This window comes from Pseudophryne corroboree, chromosome 7, assembly GCF_028390025.1.
Source record: "Pseudophryne corroboree isolate aPseCor3 chromosome 7, aPseCor3.hap2, whole genome shotgun sequence".
In the NCBI taxonomy this organism is placed as follows: Eukaryota; Metazoa; Chordata; class Amphibia; order Anura; family Myobatrachidae; genus Pseudophryne; species Pseudophryne corroboree.
This window is the reverse complement of record NC_086450.1, coordinates 101,973,333-101,996,043: the sequence shown is the minus strand read 5'-3', so window position 1 is coordinate 101,996,043 and position 22,711 is coordinate 101,973,333. Positions and strand designations below refer to the sequence as shown.

The 22,711-nt window shown below is 46.5% G+C and overlaps 1 protein-coding gene and 1 long non-coding RNA gene across 3 annotated transcripts in view; one reads left to right on the top strand and one right to left on the bottom strand.

Annotated features, from left to right (window-relative positions):
* The window catches only part of ERICH2 (glutamate rich 2), a 93,576-nt gene that overhangs the window by 34,128 nt on the left and 36,737 nt on the right, over nucleotides 1–22,711 (top strand). The gene's annotated exons all lie outside the window — the stretch shown is intronic.
* LOC134943428 (uncharacterized) lies at nucleotides 11,662–13,284 on the bottom strand. The gene is made up of 3 exons (XR_010181526.1): nucleotides 13,245–13,284; nucleotides 12,957–13,169; nucleotides 11,662–12,338 (listed from the first exon to the last, which is right to left on the bottom strand). It is a non-coding gene; the product is annotated as an uncharacterized LOC134943428 (long non-coding RNA).

The window sequence follows — 22,711 nt, the reverse complement described above, 5'->3', positions numbered from 1 at the left end:
GTTACAAAAATCGGGTTATTATTGTTGTGAGCCATCTTTCAGAGGCTCCTCTGTTATCATACTGTTAACTGGGTTCAGGTCACAGGTTATACGGTGTGATTGGTGTGGCTGGTATGAGTCTTACCCGGGATTCAAAATCCTTCCTTATTGTGTACGCTCGTCCGGGCACAGTATCCTAACTGAGGCTTGGAGGAGGGTCATAGGGGGAGGAGCCAGTGCACACCAGTTAGTCCTAAAGCTTTCTTTAGATGTGCCCAGTCTCCTGCGGAGCCGCTATTCCCCCCCCATGGTCCTTACGGAGTCCCCAGCATCCACTACGGACTATGAGAAATAGAATTATCGGTAAGTAAATTCTTATTTTTCGGGGGTTTTACCGCGTTTTCAAATGTACTAAGACCCCGCCGCCAATTTTTCACCACCCAGGGTATTGCCATCTCTGGATGGCGATACCCTATAGAAGCCTATGGGCTTCTTATCGTCGGCCAGAGTCGGCCCTAGGCATAGGCAAACTAGGCAATTGCCTAGGGCATCTGGTATGCCTAGGGGCACAAGCAGCTTCTGCTGATTAAAATGATATGTGGCATGTCTATATTCTGTGTGTAGCATTTCGTATGCAGATACAGTCAGTCACACACAGTATATAGGCATGCTGCATATCATTTTAATCAGCAGAAGCTGCTTGTGCATCCTAGCCACATAGCAATACAAATAAGATGCATTTTCATAAAAAGTAGGCACCCGACGTTAGCAGAGCTGCCAGTTGACTCATGCCAGGAACTACATGTGTCATTATGTGTATAAGGGCATTAATAATGTGTAACATATATGTAAGGGGCACTATGTGTGTCATTATGTGTATAAGGTCACTAATAATGTGCGGCATATGTGTAAGGAAAATTATGTGTATAAGGGCATTAATAAGGGTTGGCATAATGTGTAAGGCGCATTATGTTTATAAGAACATTAATAATGTGTGTCATATGTGTAAGGGGCATTACTGTGTGGTATTATGTGTATAAATGCATTACCAATGTGTGGCATAATGTGTATAAGGTGCTCTACTGTCTAGTGTAACGTATAGAAAGGGAACTACTGTGTGGTCTAATGTGAATAAAGAGCAATATGGTGTGGTGTAATGTGAATAAGGAGCAATATGGTGTGGTGTAATGTGAATAAGGAGAAATTCAGTATGATGTAATGTGAATGAGGGGCACTACTGGGAGGAGTAACGTATATAAGGTAAAGTGGTACTACTGTGTGAATAAGGGACACTATCGTATGATACAGATGTAGCCACCTTTATCTTGACTGATTCTCCGCCTAGACGGACGTTTAGTCACGCTAAGGCGATAGCTTAGCTTGCTGAGTTTAATCACAGGCAGGCGATTCTAGATACTAAGCATGCATTACACATCTCCACTACTGGGTGGCTAATGTTCCACTAATCCAGTACTTTTGATCGTATAGCGGCGGATTGATCTACAGCTCTGGCAAATGGTCAGTGACGACTGTAATGTTAATAGATGGTGACCGATGGTCAGACGGTGAGAGTTCTCAATATAAATAAATAGTTTATACAGACACAAATGAACATGTTAAAACACTTGTGTATGCAGACGCAAGATTGTGTATGGAGATGCAACTAATTGTGTAAAAGGAAGTATGTACAATGCATAAACACCGTGCTTTTGAAATACATGTACAGTATGAGCGTCCGAGTTCCCGTGACATTCACTTTATAAATTTTTCTTTTCTTTGTTAAACATTCAATGGAAGGGTGCACACAGGTTTCACATAAATCTTGTCTTGTAACCTGATCGGAACTCCCTACCTGTCTACTGCATGAACTGTGCAGGCTCCCAGGGGGGAAGGGGAAAGTGGGATGTGGGTAGGGCGAGGCAGTGGAAAATACCATGTTCAAAGAACGGGCCAATGCTGAAGGAGCGTCAGAATCCCCTAGCTAAAATACACAGGGTCAATAGGGATAAGCGAGGTCTTTGCACATAACGATACACCAGACCCCATCGCATCACAAAGTGACCCACCTTTTAGCATTAGCACCTCGCTTAGCCCTATCGCCCCTGTGTATTTTAGCTAGGGGATTCCGACGCTCCTTCAGCACTGCCCCGAAGCCTGCAAAACCTATGCCGTCACTCGCTCCATAGCTGAGTGCTGACACAAGGTGGATGTTCATGTGCCTTGGACATTTTGTCACTTTGTTATGCGATGGGGTCTGGGGTATCGTTAAGTGCATAGACCTCGCTTATCCCTATCGACCCTGTGTATTTTAGCTAGGGGATTCTGACGCTCTTTCAGCATTGCCCCGTGACCTACAAAATCTGTGCTGTTACTTGCTCCATAGCCGAGGGCCTCCATGGGGCAAGTAGTCACAGGCGGTAGCCATTTCAATTGAGTCTGCCCTGCTATAGAATTGTATGTGTACCGTATGGTGCATAGAACCTTAACAGTACAACTGCTCCTGCAGCTTTGCCATAGTTTATGTGAATAACTTCCTCCCTGTCTACTTCATGACCTGTGCAGGCTCCCAGGGGGGAAGGGCGATGGGCTAGCGGGAGGCGGTGGAAAATACCGTGCTTTTGAAATGCAAGTACTGTATGAGTCAGAGTCCCCAGTATGTTCTTCTAGTGTACTAATTAGCACAAACAGCTTGTAACGTACAGTGGCAAGTTTAATCTTTCTATGTATAATGGAGAGATAATGGAGAGATAAAAGCTCCTCCCTAAATTCCTAGATGCCAAATCACCGTCCTTAGTATCTCTGTACAGTATGTTCTACTAGTGTACTAATTAGCACGAACAGCTTTTAACTGGATGCCAAATCACCGTACTTAGTATCTCTGTACAGTATGTTCTATTAGGGTACTAATTAGCACGAACAGCTTGTAAAGTACAGCGGCAAGTTTAATCTTTCTATGTATAATGGAGAGAGATAAAAGCTCCTCAGTAAGTTCCTGGATGCCAAATCACCGTACTTAGTATCTCTGTACAGTATGTTCTATTAGGGTACTAATTAGCTGTTCGTGCTAATTAGCACCGTAATAGAAAATACTATACAGAGATACTAAGGATGGTGATTTGGCAACCAGGAACTTAGGGAGGAGCTTTTATCTCTCTCCATTATACATAGAAAGATTAAACTTGCCGCTGTATGTTACAAGCTGTTCGTGCTAATTAGTACCCTAATAGAACATACTGTACAGAGATACTAAGTACGGTGATTTGGCATCCAGTTAAAAGCTGTTCGTGCTAATTAGTACACTAGTAGAACATACTGTACAGAGATACTAAGGATGGTGATTTGGCATCCAGGAACTTAGGGAGGAGCTTTTATCTCTCTCCATTGTAATCTTTCTAAGTATAATGGAGAGAGATAAAAGCTCCTCCCTAAGTGCGCAGTGGTGATTGTAAAAAGCGACATCTGGTGGATGATCGCAGGTATTACACGTAAAGGTAACGCCAAACGCTCTGTCTGCCTCCGTGCGATTAGGTACGCCTCTATGTGACTAGGCGCGCCTCCCTACGCCCCAGTACGCTGCGTATGCTCGATCGGGACAAACGCCTCAGCCAGTCAAGATAAAGGTGGCTACATCTGTAAATTGTGAATAAAGTTGCACTACTGTGAAGCATAAATTGAATTGGGGCTACTATTGTGTGGCCATGCCCCTTGCCAGCAAAAACACATACCTTTTTGGGCTGTACGCCGAATGTGCACACTGTTCTTATTTAAATTACAGGGGGTAGGAAAAAAAATAAAAGGACTGCTATGGGTGGGGGGTGATGGTGCTGGGAAAGGGGTGCAGGGTCAGAGGCGGAACTAGCGGTGGTACTAGGGGGCACCAGCCAAAATCTTGCCTAGGGCATCACATTGGTTAGGGCCGGCTCTGTCGTCGGCCGCCGCAACCCACCGCCCCCACCGCAGACGCCGACCCCCCCCCCTCCTCCCGGCATACCTCCAGGAAGGTAATCTGCTCCTCCCCCTAGCAATGCATCCGGAGGTCCTTCCGGGTGCAGGGGGGAGGAGGAGGCACCGGCCTGCTGCTGCTTTCCGACGTGCGGGCAGTGTGGAGACCCCTGGGAGGTGACGGAGTCCCCCGCACACCATCTCACAGGTATCGGGGGGGCCTCCTTCTCCGCATTGCGATGTTGATCGCATATGTAAGTACATATGCGATCAACATCGCTGCGGTAGGTGGCGAGGGGCGGCGATGTATTTTAATACATCCTGCCCCCACACTCTAAGGTTCTGCCACCATCCCCTATAATTACAGAGAGGATTGATGTCTCCTACTTGTCTTGCAGTACTCAAGTGCCACAAAAAAAGGTTGTTTACAAATGGTTAAGCCTGCAGCATAAATTGTAGATATAGTGGGCGGGATGTACTATGGTGTGGCGGAATATTCAGCCACACTTCGCCTACATACTGATCGCATATGTACTAACATATGCGATCAGTATAGCAACGGACAGCTCCCCCCGATAAGAGCTGTCCTTTGCGATGCTGCTGAGGCGGGTGTAGACTCCGGGGGAAGGAGGGACAGAGATGCCGGCTCCTCCCCCGCTGCTGACACCAAAGGCTGCACCAATCAGCGCAGCCTGGGGCCGGGAAAGGAGGTGCCTGTATGGCATGAAGATTTGCTGCCAGGCGAGGCCGGAGGAGGAGGGCGACTAGAGCAGGGGAACATCGTGCCGGCAGTTACCGGAGTTGGGCGCTGGACGGAGCTACAGACGGAGGACTCCTCCGCCCGGCGCCCAAAGGTACAATCCCTCAGGATGACTGCAGAAAGAAGGTCCATAGGCTTCTATAGGGTAACACCAGCTAAAGCTGGCGGTACCCTCCGCACCGAAAACCCTGCGGCCAGGCATTAGTACATCTAAAAATGCGGTAAAAACCCTGAAAACTTGGGTTTTACCGCATTTTCTCTTTCGTACATCCCGCCCAGTATGTCCTATTGGTGTAGCATAGGCGCTAGCAGAATGTGAAATGGAGATTAGGCCAGACATTTATCCTTAAGCAACTTTATTCAGAGGTAACACAATGTAATACAGAGTAATTGGGTATGTCACCATAGACAGCGATATCGGTGATTACCGCGGTACTACCTACCCGGGGTAACATGTGCTGCACGTCATTGCAGTACATCACACAGGGGTCTATTCATACAGAAAACGAAAACAGAATTGCTACTTATCACTATACATCGCATCGCTTCGATGCGATGTATAGCTGTAATAAGTAGCAATTCATGTATACTCACCCTTCCGATGATGCGCTGCGGTGTCTGGGGCTCCTGCGGTGAGGTCATCTCCAGCGGTCCTTCACATAGATACGGAAAGCCCGTACCACATCCAAAGACCGTTCTTTGGAAGACAAATCAGGAGAGGCAAAGGCAGGAACCACAATCTCCTGATTAAGGTGGAAAGAAGACACCACCTTAGGTAAATACCCGGGACGTGTTCTAAGAACCGCCCGATCACAGTGAAAAATCAGATATGGTGACCTACAAGACACCCATATCCGACACCCGTCTAGCAGAGGCAATAGCCAGCAGAAACAATACCTTAAGAGAAAGCCACTTAAGGTCTGCAGATTGAAGAGGCTCAAACGTGGACTCTTGCAACGCCTCCAGAACCACCGACAAGTCCCAAGGAGTCACCGGCGGTTCATAAGGAGGTTGAATCCGCAACACACCCTGAGTGAACGTATGCACATCAGGTAAGGTCGCAATTTTTCTCTGAAACCAAACCGACAAGGCAGAAATATGAACCTTGATGGAGGCCAGACAAAGGCCCAAGTCCAGGCCTTGTTGTAGAAAGGCCAAAAGTTTGGCCGTACTAAACTTGTAAGCGTCATGAATGTTAGATGCGCACCAAGCAGAGTAAGAAATACAGACCCTATGATAAATCCGAGCAGAGGCCGGTTTCCGGGCCTTCAACATGGTTTGACTGACCACCTCAAAAATCCTTTGGCCCCTAAGACGGAAGCTTCAAGAGCCACGTCGTCAAAGCCAATCGGGCTAAATCCTGATATACACAGGGGCCCTGAACGAGGAGATCTGGGCACTGCAGAAGTAGAAGGGGACGCTCTATCAAGAGACCCTGAAGGTCTGAGAACCAGTGCTGTCTGGGCCACGTTGGAGCGATCAGAAGTAGGATTCCTCCTTCTTGCTTGAACTTCCTTATTACTCTGGGCAGGAGTGACACCGGAGGGAACACGTATGGCAGCCGAAAGTTCCATAATATTGCCAGTGCGTCCACAAACGCTGCTTGAGGATCCCTTGTCCTTGCTCCGAAGACCGGAACCTTGTGATTGTGTCGAGACGCCATCAGGTTCACATCTGGAAGGCCCCACTTGTCTACGAGGAGTTGAAACACTTCTGGATGGAGGCTCCACTCTCCGGTATGTACGTCCTGATGACTGAGAAAGTCCGCTTCCCAGTTTAGGACCCCCAGAATGAACACTGCCGATATGGCTGGCAGATGGCGTTCTGCCTACTGAAGAATCCGTAATACTTCCCTCATTGCCATGCGGCTTCGAGTGCCGCCTTGATGATTGATGTACGCCACCGTGGTGGCGTTGTCCGACTGTACTTGAACAGGTCTGTTCTGTATTAAACGCTGGCCCAAGTTCAATGAGTTGAACACTGCCCGCAATTCCAGAATGTTTATTGGGAGGAGAGACTCTTCCTTGGTCCACCGACCCTGAAGGGAGTATTGCTCCAACACCGTGCCCCAACGCCTCAGACTGGCGTCCGTCGTCAGAAGGACCCAGTTGGAGGTGCAGAAGGGATGACCCATGCTCTCAATCGTTGGTCCTGAAGCCACCAGCTCAGTGACAGACGGACCTCCGGAGACAATGAGATCATTTGAGACCTGATCCGGTGAGGCAGGCCATACCACTTGGCAAGAATCAGCCTCTGGAGAGGGCGGGAATGGAAATGAGCGTACTCCACCATGTTGACAGCCTACACCAGGCTTTCCCAACCACGGTCCTCAAGGCACACCAACAGTGCATGTTTTAGTGATATCCAGGCTTCAGCACAGGTGACTTAATTAGTAGCTCAGTTATTTTGATTGAACCATCTGTGCTGCAGCCTGGATATCACTAAAACCTGCACTGTTGGTGTGCCTTGAGGACCGTGGTTGGGAAAGCCTGGCCTACACCATGAGACCTAGCACTTGCATTGCCGAATGTATCGACACTTGCAGATGAGATATGAAGCATCAAATCCTGTCCTGAAGCTTCAGGACTTTCTCCTGAGACAAGAACAGCCGCTGGTTGTGAGTGTCCAACAACGCTCCCAGGTGCACCATGCTCTGACCAGGGACCAGGGAGGATTTCTTCCAGTTGATGAGCCACCCGTGGGCTTGCAGAAACTGGATAGTCAGATCCAGATGACGTAGGAGAATCTCTGGGGAATTTGCCAGGATCAACAAGTCGTCTAAGTGCGGTAGGATCCGGACCCCTCGACGGCGGAGTACAGCCGTCATTACCGCCATGACCTTGGGGAAGACTCGCGGAGCAGTGGTCAAACCAAAAGGTAACGCCCGAAACTGATAATGGAGGTTGCCAAACGCAAACCTCAGGTACTGCTGATGCGACACTGCAATGGGAATATGCAGGTAAGCATCCTGTATGTCCAGTTAGACCATATAGTCCCCAGGCTCCAAGGCCAGAACAATAGAACAAAGAGTTTCCATACGAAACTTTGAGACCTTCACAAATTTGTTTAAGGACTTGAGGTTGAGAATGGGCCGGGAAGACCAATTCGGTTTCGGGACTAGGAATAGCTGTCAATAGTACCCATTGCCTCTCTGAGCAAGAGGCATCTGTACTATCACTCCTGTGTCCAGGAGGGACTGTACCACCGAATGAAGAGTATTTGCCTTCACCTGATCCAAAGGGACGTCTGTCAGGCAAAATCAATGAGGGAGATGATTCTTGAAGGATATGGCATAACCTCGAGTGACGACTTCTCGTACCCAGGCATCGGAAGTGGTCTTCAACCATTCCTGGGTAAACCGTAGAAGTCGGCCCCCCACTTTGGAATCCCCCAGACGGGAGGCCCGTCCCGTCATGCAGCAGGCTTGTCAGTTTTGGAAGCAGGCAGCCCAGGCCCGTTTAGGTTTGGGCTTATTGGGTTTGGAAGTGCGAACCTGTTTTGGGTACGCCTGACCTTTTGCTTTCCCTGAAGGACGAAAGGAGTGAAAGGAAGTACTCTTAGCCTTCGGCACCGAAGGAGCGGTACTAGGAAGACATGCTGTTTTAGCAGGCACTAAGTCAGCCTCTATCTTGTTAAGGTCTTTTCCGAAAAGAATGTCTCCTTTGAAGAGGAGTACCTCCAGGGTTTTCTTATAGTCCATGTCCACAGACCAGGACCGAAACCAGAGAATTCGGCTAGCCAAAATGGACGTAGTGGAAGCCTTGGCCGCCAGAATACCAGCATCAGAATCCGCCTCTTTAATGTAATGGTACGCTGTAACAATATACGACAGGCATTGTCTAGCATGATCAGAAGCATTGGAAAGCCACTCCACCTCCAGCTCCTGAGCCCACGCTTCCACAGCTTCTGCAGCCCATGTCGCTGCAATAGTGGGCCTATGCACCGCACCGTTTAGGGTGTAGATTGCCTTCAAACAACCCTCCAAATGCTTGTCCGTCGGCTCTCTCAAGGACGTGACAGTCGTTACAGGCAGAGCTGAGGATACTACCAGCCGCGCCACTTGCGAATCCACTGGCGGGGGTGTTTCCCAATTTTTACTAAGCTCCGCATGGAGCGGGTATTGAGCCAGCATATTCTTGTGAGGCGTGAACTTCTTTCCTGGATTTTCCCAGGACTCCTGACATATGTCAACTAAATGCTCAGAGTGAGGTAAAACTTGTTTAACCACCTTCTGACATTTAAACCTGTCCGGTTTCTTAGGGGCAGTGTCAGTGTCATCATCAACCTGAAGAATGAGCCTGATGGTCTCTAACAAGTCAGGAACATCCACTTGCGAAACAACTTTCCCATCAGAAGCATCAGGATCAGAATCTGTGGGGTCCGTATAAACGCCATCCTCATCAGACGAGGTGTCTGGGACGTTGGTGGATTGTGAGGAAGTAATTGCCCGCTTAGAGGACCCCTTGGTATTAGGCGGGCGAGGGTTAGACTTTTGAGCAGTCAGTGATTGGTTCAATTGCTGTAACTGATTGGACCGTTGATCTGCCCACAGCGGGTTAACCGCGGGGGCCATTAGCGGTTGTACCAGCACAGGAGGTCCCATAGGGGGCATTATTCTAGTTACCAGCGCATTCAATAGCGTGGAGAAGGTAGCCCAAGGTGGGTCATTTTGCACCCCCGTTGCTACAGTCCCACTGGGGGGGTAAGTAACCCCCAGAACCTGAACCCTTAGTTGCTATGTTTTCCTCAAATGTGTCTGCAGCGTCAACACCATGCAATGTGGGATCAGCCCCAGCTCTGTTGCCCTTTGTAGCTGACATAATCAAAAACTCAATGCAAGGCAACACAATACAATATCAGCAGCACAATACCTGACAAGAACCCCCTGTGCAGTGTATCAGCACAAACAGGGAATTCAAGAGGTATATGGTGACTAAAGATCACAGAGAAAAATACACACAGAGGGGGAAATTTACTAAGCTCCCGATTTTGACCGAGATGGCGTTTTTTCATCAAAGTGTCATCTCGGTAATTTACTAAACTCAAATCACGGCAGTGATGTGGTCATTCGTAATATTTTGGAAGTTCAAGGTAAAAATCACGAATGAATACACCATCGGTCAAAATACGCCTGTTTAGATATGAATCTCGGTCATTTACTAACCATTCGTAATTGTAATTTCTGCCGTGAAAATGCATTTGCGGCCGCGAAAAAATACAATTCGTAAAAAATTCCTAAAAAAAAACGCGCCAGCTTTTGAAAAGCGTGTTTACATGTGTACTCAATTATCCATTACTCACACCTGAATGTTTGGCCCTATAAAAGTGTTCCAGGCACATTTTGAATTTCTCTCACTCTGAAATGGCGGCTGTGGTGTGTGCCAATGAATTTATGTTTGCTGTGGGATACCTTAGACTGCTCCATGAGGCTTCCAGGAATCAGGCCCAGGTAAGTGAACATGGTCAGCAGGTTGTCCAGGTGCCGCGGAGGCTGCGCCAGCCTCGTTTTTTTAGAGGTCGTTTAAACTTAAACGCATTGTCCGATGATAGGGTCATACAGATGTTCCGCCTAAATAGAACCAACATTTTCCACCTGTATGACCTTGTCAAACTGGGCATAGACCCTGAGACAGCACGCTCTCGCTCTGTCTCAGGCCTACACAAACTCCTGGCTGTGTTACACTTTATGGCTACTGGGAGCTTCCAGGCTGTGGCAGGCGACGTGATTGGTATCTCACAGCCCACCTTTTCAAGATATTTGAATCAGGTGAGTCTAAAAATACATAGGCGGTTATGTCTAAGTGTTGCTTCTGTAAGTACAAACAACACAGTATTGTATAGAATACCTAACATGACACTCACCTTAGCTTGTTTAATGTCCACTCAGGTTTTGGATGTCTTGGATCCACCTATTAATGCCTCAATCTGCTTCCCTACCGAGGAGTCGGAGTGGCGTGCTGTCAGGGTAGCTTTCTATGAGCTTGCTGGCATGCCCAATGTGCTGGGGGCCATAGATTGCACACACGTTCAGCTGAGATCACCTAGGGGCCGCCAATACATATATACGAATAGACATCTGGCCCAATCAACTAATGTCCAGGTGGTCTGTGATGCAAACTTTAAAATTATGAGTGTTGTTGCAGGTTACCCTGGTGGCTGCCATGACTCCTTCATCCTCAGTCAGTCATCGCTCTTCGATAAATTTGAGGCCGGACAAATGCCTGATGGCTGGCTGTTGGGTATGTATAAAATGTTTGGTGTGTATGTCTTTTAACCACAAACTCTAGTTTTGACTAGGGGAATGAATAATCTAACACATGTAGTAATGTTGACTATATCTGTTTTTCAGGTGATGGGGGTTACGGCTGCTACTCTTGGCTCCTTACTCCATTGTCCCAACCTGATTCTCCTGCTGAACACAGTTACAATCATGCACATAAGGCTACGCGGAATGTGATAGAAAGATGTTTTGGTGTGCTGAAGTCACGGTTTCGGTGTCTGGATAAATCTGCAGGCCTTTTGTTGTATAGTCCCTCAAAGGTGACTAGAATTGTGTTCTGCTGCTGTTTTCTCCATAATCTGTGTTTAAGTCAACATCTGGCACATGATGAGGGAGAAAGCAGTCAGCAAGCAGAGGAGTTAGAACCATCTGGTGACAGTGTGAGTACATATGTAGGGAGGCAGGTACGGCAAGAAGTGATCCAGCGGTATTTTTCTGGTAAGTTTTTTGCGGATGTAATTATCCTTGACTAAACACTTTGCAATACTTTCAATTGTGTGTTTTGTTACTTACTGTTTGTTGTTTATAGTGGTGTGTACATTGTACTTAGTTTATGTTATAAATACATTTTCAGTCATTACCCATGAAAAACATACATACATACATAGCAGCTTCTACAATGTTTGAGACGGACACAGGAAGTTGTGTGTTTGTCAAATCAAAATTTTTATTGCATAAATCTAATGTGTCAAAAGTCTTATTTTTTCCGCTTGTGTGTGCTGGGTGCTGTGCTTTGTGCTGGCTCACTGGCACGTGCTCGGGAGGAACGCCGAACAGGGGAGGTTACTGGCGTTTGGATAGGGGTCGTGGTTCCAGAGCTGGAGGTCACTTGTTGAGCTGCCATCAATGTTATGTTGTTGCTCAAATTATTTATGCTAGCATTAAGTTGTGTGTTGGTTGCAGTGTGGCTGGCTACAATCCGGGATAAAGACTCATTCACAACCTGGTTGTGCTGAATGAGTTGTACGAGTGCCTGCTGATGGCGCTGTTGCTCATCAATGATGCGCGTTAAATGAGCCAGCATTTGGTTGTTGTCTGCCCGTATTTGCTCCATCGATGTTGCGATTCGGCCTACTTGGACAATCAGTCTGCCCGAGTTGCGACTAATGCGCGGTAGATGATGGGGCAGACTGGCAAGGTGTTGGGTATGTGCGGTCAGGCTGGCATTGCTTTGTGCCTGTTGGCTTGTCCAACTGGCCCAAAAGTCATCTGGTATTTGTGGCTGGGGTGGAGCTTGTGCCAGTTGTGGACTCATGGAGGCTTGGGGGATATCCTGCAGCTGTATTGGCTGGCTCGGGTCAACAGGTGTTAGTTGCAGTGTGAAGGTTGCCTGTTGGTCTTGTCCCTGCTGGTCCACGTCGGCCATCAAGCTGGGCTCTGTATGGGGTGGCCAACATGCAATGTTTATTTTTCTTAAAATATATTTGCTAGTTCTACACATTACTACATTCATAATACTCCATTTCTCAAGTTTTTAGAGTTGTTTTTCTAAACATATAATTTGTTTTTTCTCCAAAAACATATATACCATCACAGGCGTGCACATAGACAGACTTGCGTAATCCTCACCTAACTACCTCCCCTCCACAGCATTACAGTGTTATGTCACCTCCCCTGTCCACGATATAGACTGCTTACCTGGATAGTCCAGAGGAGCGGAGCAAGTAAGCAGTCTACATACCGGACAGGGGAGATGTGTGAACACTATAATGTTGTGGAGGGTGGTTTTTTTTTTTTGTTTTTTTTGTTTTTTAAAATATTTTTATGTGCACGTGTGTGGCCAATATTTTAACAAATGTATGTTAGATTTTAAAAATGATGTTGGCGATATCAACCACTAAGACATAGAAAAATTAAGCATTTGCACCTTTAACAATTGAAGACGTAACATCACATTGCTTGTTATGGCAAACATGTAATCTCAACTCCAACTCACAACATAGTAACTGTACTGTGTAGATTATTTGCTATGTGTTTAGTTTCTGTTTTGACCACCAGATAACTGAGGTGATCGGGGCTCATCACTCTGTGGACTCGCCAATAGTGCCAGTGGTGGCTGGGGTGACACTGCAGAAATGCGCCGCCTGGGTGGGGAAGATGGATCCGCAGATTCCGTGCCAAGACGCCGTGTCTTACTTGGCCTCCTGGGTAAGTGCCCCGAGCCCTGTGATGGGCGCCTTACAGGAGGTCGGCTTACAGAAGCAGAACCTATGAGAATATATAAACATTAATATTTTGTACTTCTATGTGTTTGCAGAATATGTGACTACAGTGAAGTCTTACCTGCAATCCCAGCATCATCCTGAGTTGTCTGAGGCCTGTCTGGGCGGCTGGTCTGTCGGACTGTAGAAAAAGTGGAGCAAACATTATTACCATGCTTTGTGTAAAAATTATAACTGCAAAGCCTTAGTGTACTGTAACCATATATTAGGTATTCTAATTTAAACTAATTTCTGCTTAAGATCTTCGTGCTTCCTTAATTTGTGGTGTATATCAAAATGTACATGGTGTTGCACCAAATAAATCAGTTACATTTGAGAATTATGTGTCAGATATTGCATAGATTGAATACTTGCAAATTTAACCACAATGAAATTTTGAATTTGTAGGAACCTTTTTTTTGAAGTAAATAAATAAAATATTTAAAAATGCTATTAGATACAACACCGATGTCCAAGCAATATCGCAAAATTATTATTGCAAATACACATACCAACAGGCATTGCACCTGTTTTTGTGCAAAATTAAATAAAAAAATACAGCCAAGGCAAGATGGAAAATGCAATTTCTAAACACAAACACACCTTAAGGGTGCATAGGCCTGCAATATCTGACCAACAATTTTTGCATCCTTTAACCTTAAAAAAAAAAAAAAAAAAAAACATTTAGAGGACATTTTAAAATAAATTTAACAAATCCAACTCACCATCCTGCGTGGGTCGGTCCGAATCCCGGACATGAGTTGCAGACACCACTTCTGCAGGAATCAATGCCCGCACAGGCTCCTCCCACTCCCGATAGGTTGCTCGGAAAGGGGGGCCACCTCCGGTTTTGCGGGCTGATTTTGCCTCTTTGGCCATCTTCGCCTTGACACGCCGCTTTATGTCATAGAACCTCTTGCGACACGTGTCCTCAGTCCGCCTCACCACACCCTCACTATTGACGGCAACTATTACTTGCCCCCACAGGACAGACTTCCTGCGGGAGGACACCTTGCCAGCATCCTGACCAAACAATTGGCGATGGTGCTTCATCAGCTCACGCACCAACGCCATGTTTTCAGCATAGCTGAACTTAATATTCCTGCCAGTCTTGGTAGTGGTGCGTGGCTGCGGAGCCACAACACCATCACTATCACTGGAGAATGCAGCAACAGGCACCCCCTCCTCCTCCCTCTCACTAACCTCCTCCCTCTCACTAACCTCCTCCCTCTCACTAACCCCCTCCACCTCACTAACAGCCTCCACCTCACTACCAGCCTCCACCTCACTAACCTCCGCCACCACACTGACCTCTGAGTCTGACATGAGGACAAACGACAAAAAACACTGAAAAATAAATACACAAAACACACTCCTCCACTACTACTACTACACACCACACAGCCAACACACACGCTCACTCACTCACTCACAAACAATGACAAAAGACTAAAAAAAAATAACAAGGACAAAAAAGTTGACAAACTGAGAAAAAACAATACTACAAATATGACAAGACTACTTACACACACAGTACAGCACTCAACAATCACAAAACTCCTCCCCAAATCCTCCAAAAACTCCACCAAACTCACCAACTCCAAATACACCTTCCTCTCTCCTCTCCACTAGCTAAACCCACGAGGTGCGGTGTGTTTGGGGCGGTTTTATAGTACTGTGCACAGACACTCCTCCTTCACGAATACAACCAATCACGGACGCGTGACAAAAACGAAACTTAGGACTAAAAACGCGGCCGCAATATCAAAATCACTGCCGTAACAGACATGTGACGCAGTCGTAAAAAAACCCACAAACACGGCCGCGAAACAACAAAATCGGCCGCATTCTACAGCAGAAAACCACGAATGACATCGACATCGGAACAAAAGAAAAACACGAATACGACAGCTTAGTAAATTAGTCGTAATCAATTCAAAAAGTTGCAATTTTACACTGTCGATGTCAGTCGTGATTGCACTTGGACCTGAAACTGGAAAATACGAATCTTAGTAAATTTACCCCAGAGTATATCCTGTGAACTGCCTGTATTATGATAAACCTGACACACTTAGCCCCCTCAGGTTATACAATATAGGGATAGCAATCTGAGTGAAATACAAAAAATGAAGGTCACACAGCAGCCATATGCACACACACAGTCAGTTTGTACAATGCAGAAATGATGACATGCAATAAAACTGCACTGGACTAGCAATACAGAGTAGTACTATGTATAGCTATACACTTAATAGATATAACAATGCACAGTAAAGACTGGATGTATATCACAGGGTACTTGTACTAAATAACCCTGACTAAGGCCCTCATTCCGAGTTGTTCGCTCGCAAGCTGCTTTTAGCAGCTTTGCACACGCTAAGCCGCCGCCTACTGGGAGTGAATCTTAGCTTCTTAAAATTGCGAACGAAAGATTCGCAATATTGCGATAAGACATCTCTGTGCAGTTTCTGAGTAACTCAATACTTACTTTGCCAGTGCGATCAGTTCAGTGCTTGTCGTTCCTGGTTTGACGTCACAAACACACCCAGCGTTCGCCCAGACACTCCTCCGTTTCTCCAGCCACTCCCGCGTTTTTCCCAGAAACGGTAGCGTTTTTTCACACACTCCCATAAAACGGCCTGTTTCCGCCCAGAAACACCCACTTCCTGTCAATCACATTACGATCACCAGAACGAGGAAAAAACCGTGAGTAAAATTCCTAACTGCATAGCAAATTTACTTGGCGCAGTCGCAGTGCGAACATTGCGCATGCGCACTAAGCGGAAAATCGCTGCAATGCGAAGAAATTTACAGAGCGAACAACTCGGAATGACCCCCTAAATGCACTTTTTCTTAACTAACACTGTCAGCAGACATGTAGAATACTTAAGTGTCCTGTAAAATGCACAGCGCTGACAGGCAGGCGGCTTTACAGAGGAGGATTTGCCCAAACAGTCCCAGGATCAGCTCTGCTTGCTATAATGGCGCCCAAACGCTGACAGGGAGTGAGGGAGAGAGAGAGATGCAGCTCCAGGGCGGGAACATTTACTCTAACTGGTGCCCTGGGGCTGGGGGAGGGGCTACAGGTCAAAGCCTTATCCCCCTGCTGGACTTCACCACCGAGTACTGGGGGCTTAATAAAACGGTTTTATGAGAGAAAACCAACCTGTGCCCATGCCCTGGTGCTCTAGTGGGGTCCCTGTACTACCACAGTGTCCACGCCAGCGCGTGCGGCCCGCCTCCCACTGGCTGCGCGATATCGCGATTTACAGCGGGTCCCATCGAGGGGACCCCTTACCTCCTCCCTGAGTGCGGCCACGTGATCGGGAGAGCAGCGGTCGTGTGTGTGACTAACTTGGAAGAAAACCAGAGTCTCCGCTGTAGGTACCCGGCAACCAGGGAGCTGGAGTGTACAGCGCCGCTGGGGGAGGTGATGGAGCTGCAGCAGTAGATGTCTGACTGTCATCTAACACAGTCAGTGTCTCTGCTGCAGCCCTTGAAGTCTTCAATATTCTTTAAAAGCTTCTCTCAGGGCTGCTGGAGCAGCCCCCCTGTTGTATGCCTGCTTACTGCATGGCACCAACTACAAAACTGAGCTCCTGTGCACGGAGGCGGGGTGATATAGGAGGTGGCGCTATGCATCTTGGGAAGAAGGTCAAAGCTTTGAGCCTGTTGTTGCCTCAGATCAAGATCCTACTCTACACCCCGATGTTAATCCTTGTGTACAAATACACCAATTTTTTTGGAAGGTATATCACCCTGGGCGCTTGTGTTCAAAATGAGGAAAATGGCGGTATGATACAGTCACTTATTCAGAAGGTTTCAGATGTCGTCCCTTCAATTAGCTGTGTGCTCAATTCCAGTTCAAGAAGAAATGGTGCATGAAACAAAAAAAAAAACGTATATAGTGTAACACAGTTTTAAGTAATCAAAGGGTTTTATCTTCGTAACACAAAGGAACTCTGTGCATGACTTTTATCCAATATTAGTCAAAGCGTACCCCACTCACTATATAAATGTTGTGGAAAAAGCATATAAAGGTATCTTTAATCATATGAAGGATGGCATACCCCACTCACAGTGTAATGTATGGTATAAAGCTCATCAAGGTATATTTCTTGTGGGATTAGGGACTCGTCTTCCTGCCCAGACAATTTGGATCCACGTGTACCCAGAAAAAGGAACAATTTTCCAATGTGTAGTAAGGTTTAACACAACCACATACGGTATGCAATAACTGAGATGCCGTACTTATTAACAATCTTGGTATTTTAAAGAAATAAGCATACCCCACTCACAATAATGAAAGGATTTCTATACACATCAAGGTATCTTTAGTTATCTTGTATTCAAAAGTATAGAATGCGTACCCAACTCACAATTTAAACGAGATTTGTAAAGCCCATCAAGGTTTCTTTCACTTTCAGATTCCTCCCAAGGAGAAAAAAAGGCTGAATGTTCTTAAAAACCATGAAAAATTTATTGCACAAAGCCCCAAACGGAAGGGGAAAATTCCAACATGACATACAATGAAGTTCCAAAAATAAAAAAATTAAAATTCCAGAAAAAATAATAAACAATTAAAAACGTAAACCATCCATGCTGAAACTCAGGGGTATATCTAAAAAAAAAAAAGAAATAGTTTAAAAATAGAGATTACCTGGTCCAGAGTTCAGCTATGTTTCATGGGGTGTGGTATGGTATGCCGGCGGTCGGGCTCCCGGCGACCAGCATACCGGCACCGGGAGCCCGACCGCCGGCTTACCGACCAGTGTGGCGAGCGCAAATGAGCCCCTTGCGGGCTTGCTGCGCTCGCCACGGTGCGGGCACGGTGGCGCGTATTTTATTCTCACACCAGGGGGTGAACAAGTGTCGGTATGCCGGCTGTCGGGATTCCGGCGCCGGTATACTGTGCGCCGGGATCCCGACAGCCGGCATACTGAAGACCACCCGTTTCATGGATGGAAGAGGAAAAGCTGGCTGTCCACACTCCTGTTTGTCAGTCAATGCATTTCGGTCTAAATGACCTTTTTCAAGACATGGGTGGAGTGTGGAATACCCAGCTATTTAAATGGTGAACAGCCAATCACATTTCAAGAGGAAATGACATCATTTAATTCCTAATTAAAATCTTCTTAAATGATCCATATAAATACACACAACTATCATTATGCATAATACAATGGATTTTAAACTTCTGTGTACATCACCAAAAAGAAATTACAAAACAAAACTTAAGTACAGTTATTTCGAAGATTTTCTCGTCTGGTTGCCATGGTTACCGGTCACCGCTGTGTAAATGTACTCATATAGTATACATATATGCTTTAATGATGTGGAACGGCTCCAATTGCCCTGGAGATTCTAATGCTCCACTTTGAGACTTTCCTGTTGGCTAAAAGCGGAAATTAAATATGAATCCGTCCACATTATCATAACAGCCCGGTGATAACGTATGCGAAACAGAGCGGAAGTGTCGCTCCTATTTGCCCGCGTTGTCATGGAGACCAAACCCGGAAGTTACGCGCTCGCTGCTGACCTCCTGTATGCCCGCGTTGTCATGGAGACCAAACCGGAAATGACGCACTCGCCGCGGACTTCTTCATACCACGTCCAGGAGCGTGAACCAACTAATGGTGTAGCTTTGAAATTGTACTGCCGGAAGTGTCGCTCCTGAAATATTACCCATCTTGGAACGCACTTCTGGAACTACCCAGCGTGGACCGCATGGTGAACAGGAACTGTATTACGCATTCCCGGAGTGTAGCCATGGCAACCGTCCGTCACAACTCGCCGCGGACTTCTTCATACCACGTCCAGGAGCGTGAACCAACTAATGGTGTAGCTTTGAAATTGTACTGCCGGAAGTGTCGCTCCTGAAAGATTACCCATCTTGGAACGCACTTCTGGAACTACCCAGCGTGGACCGCATGGTGAACAGGAACTGTATTACGCATTCCCGGAGTGTAGCCATGGCAACCGTCCGTCACAATCTATTTCATTCTATCAAAACAAGTAAAAAAAAGGGGGTTTAGATAAAACAAATAATACATTCAACTCCGAATCCCAATAAAGACCATTTTATCCCTAGGTCCCTATCATTGGAACCACTTTAATTCGAAGTCGGAGCGACACTTCCGGCGGTACAATTTCAAAGCTAGTTGGTTCACGCTCCTGGACGTGGTATGAAGAAGTCCACGGCGAGTGCGTCATTTCCGGTTTGGTCTCCATGACAACGCGGGCATACAGGAGGTCAGCGGCGAGTGCGTCACTTCCGGGTTTGGTCTCCATGACAACGCGGGCACATAGGAGCGACACTTATCGGAGAGAGTAGCCTAGAAGTCGGCAAGTATGCCTTATATCTATATATCTCCCTACCTTATATCTATATATCTCATATCTATCTCCCTACCTTATATCTATATATCTCCGTACCTTATATCTATATATCTCATATCTATCTCCCTACCTTATATCTATATATCTCCCTACCTTATATCTATATATCTCATATCTATCTTCTATCTCCTATCTATCTACGGGTTGGGAATGAAATACCGGCTGTCAGGATGCTGTCAGTATGCCTGCAGTCCCATGACAGACTGTGGCATCCCAACACCAAACAGGGGTAAGTATTTTACCCCTCTCATGCCCCCTAGCCTAACCCGTGGAGGGTGACATCTAGGGCTAACCCGAGGGGGGTGGCGTCTACGGCTAACAACTTCTCTATTGCCTAACCCCATAAATTCGGCATTCCGGTAGTTGGTGTTCCAGTGTCTGTCACATGACTGCCGGCTTACAGGCCGCTAGGATGCTGACCACATCCCCTATCTATTTATTAATTAATTAATTATTTATTTAGTAACAGTTTCTTATATAGTGCAGCAAATTATGTTGCGCTTTACAATTGGAAACAACAGAGTTAAAACAAAACTGGGTAATAAGTCATAGAGGTAGGAGGGCCCTGCTCGCAAGCTTATACACTATAGGATCTATCTAAAGCTATTGCTTATATTTCTGATATTTATGTATTTATCACTTTATCATATCTATCTAAGGGCAGATTAGATGGGCCAAATGGTTCTTATCTGTCATCATTTTCTATGCATCCAAGAGGGTGGTACTCCCTAAACTTTTATACATTTTCCATAACTCACCAGCTCTTCTCCTCTCTGCTATTTACCGACAGATAAAGTATCTAATTTCTTTCCCAGTGTGGGCGGAACGTGCTCAAATCTTTTACTGTCGAGGACACCCATAGAGTGGTAATCAGCTACCTCGCCGGTATAGGTTCCCGGATCCCGGCGTCTTTATTGTGACAGCCGTGATCCCGACAAGCGGATTCCTGTGCTGGAACAGTAAGCCTGATGGATTCAGACCTCCACAAAGGAAGACCTAAAGTGCCCACCTTGCTTCCCTCTGCCAACGTAATAACATTTCATAATTCTAGCTACAATATTAATTACAAATCTGGCTTTCAAATGTTACTTCATTGGCAGTTATTCTGTATAGAAAGCATATGCTGTATTTATTATTACCAATTATTTAGTGAACACATATTCCACAGAACTTTACATAGAATATTTGGCCAGTGACATCAGTCCCTGCCCATTGGAGCTTACACTCTTAATTTTTATCAGAACCTATACTTTTGGAGTGTGGGAGGAAACCGGAGTAACCGGAGTAAACCCACACAAGTGCTGGGAGAATATACAAACTCCACTCCATACGGGTTATAGCAGCTACATGAATTCTCCCCTATGTGTAATTATTAGAAATCTGCACATATACATAGAAATATACAAATGAAAATACAGGTTCAGTATCCCATATCCAAATATTCAGAAATATGGATTTTTTTGAGTGAGACTGAGATATTGAAACCTTTGTTTCTCTGACGTCCTAAGTGGATGCTGGGGACTCCGTCAGGACCATGGGGATTAGCGGCTCCGCAGGAGACAGGGCACAAAAGTAAAAGCTTTAGGACTAGGTGGTGTGCACTGGCTCCTCCCCCTATGACCCTCCTCCAAGCCTCAGTTAGGTTTTTGTGCCCGGCCGAGAAGGGTGCAATCTAGGTAGCTCTCCTGAGCTGCTTAGAATAAAAGTATAGACTTAGGTTTTTTTATTTTCAGTGAGTCCTGCTGGCAACAGGCTCACTGCATCGAGGGACTAAGGGGAGAAGAAGCGAACTCACCTGCGTGCAGAGTGGATTGGGCTTCTTGGCTACTGGACATTAGCTCCAGAGGGACGATCACAGGCCCAGCCATGGATGGGTCCCGGAGCCGCGCCGCCGGCCCCCTTACAGAGCCAGAAGAGTGAAGAGGTCCAGAAATCGGCGGCAGAAGGCATCTTGTCTTCAAGAAAGGTAGCGCACAGCACTGCAGCTGTGCGCCATTGCTCTCAGCACACTTCACACACTGAGGGTGCAGGGCGCTGGGGGGGGGGCGCCCTGAGACGCAATGAAAACACTATTTATGGTAAAAAATACATCACATATAGCTCCTGGGCTATATGGATGTATTTAACCCCTGCCATTTTACCTCATAAAAAGCGGGAGAAAGGCCGCCGTGAAGGGGGCGGAGCCTATCTCCTCAGCACACAAGCGCCTTTTTCCCTCACAGCTCCGCTGGAAGGACGTCTCCCTGACTCTCCCCTGCAGTCCTGCACTACAGAAACAGGGTAAAAAAGAGAGGGGGGGGGCACTAATTTGGCATATAAAAACATATATAGCAGCTATAAGGGAGAAACACTTATTTATAAGGTTGTCCCTATACATATATAGCGCTCTGGTGTGTGCTGGCAAACTCTCCCTCTGTCTCCCCAAAGGGCTAGTGGGGTCCTGTCCTCTATCAGAGCATTCCCTGTGTGTGTGCTGTGTGTCGGTACGCGTGTGTCGACATGTATGAGGAGGAAAATGGTGTGGAGGCGGAGCAATTGCCTGTATTAGTGATGTCACCCCCTAGGGAGTCGACACCTGACTGGATGGTCTTATTTAAGGAATTACGTGATAGTGTCAGCACTTTACAAAAAACTGTTGACGACATGAGACAGCCGGCAAGTCAGTTAGTGCCTGTCCAGGCGTCTCAAACACCGTCAGGGGCTCTAAAGCGCCCATTACCTCAGTCGGTCGACACAGACACGGACACTGACTCCAGTGTCGACGGTGAAGAAACAAACGTATTTTCCAGTAGGGCCACACGTTACATGATCACGGCAATGAAGGAGGCTTTGCATATTTCTGATACTACAAGTACCACAAAAAAGGGTATTATGTGGGGTGTGAAAAAACTACCCGTAGTTTTTCCTGAATCAGAAGAATTAAATGAAGTGTGTGATGATGCGTGGGTCTCCCCCGATAAAAAATTGCTGATATCTAAGAAATTATTGGCATTATACCCTTTCCCGCCAGAAGTTAGGGCGCGTTGGGAAACACCCCCTAGGGTGGATAAGGCACTCACACGCTTATCAAAACAAGTGGCGTTACCGTCTCCTGATACGGCCGCCCTCAAGGAGCCAGTTGATAGGAAGCTGGAAAATGTCCTAAAAAGT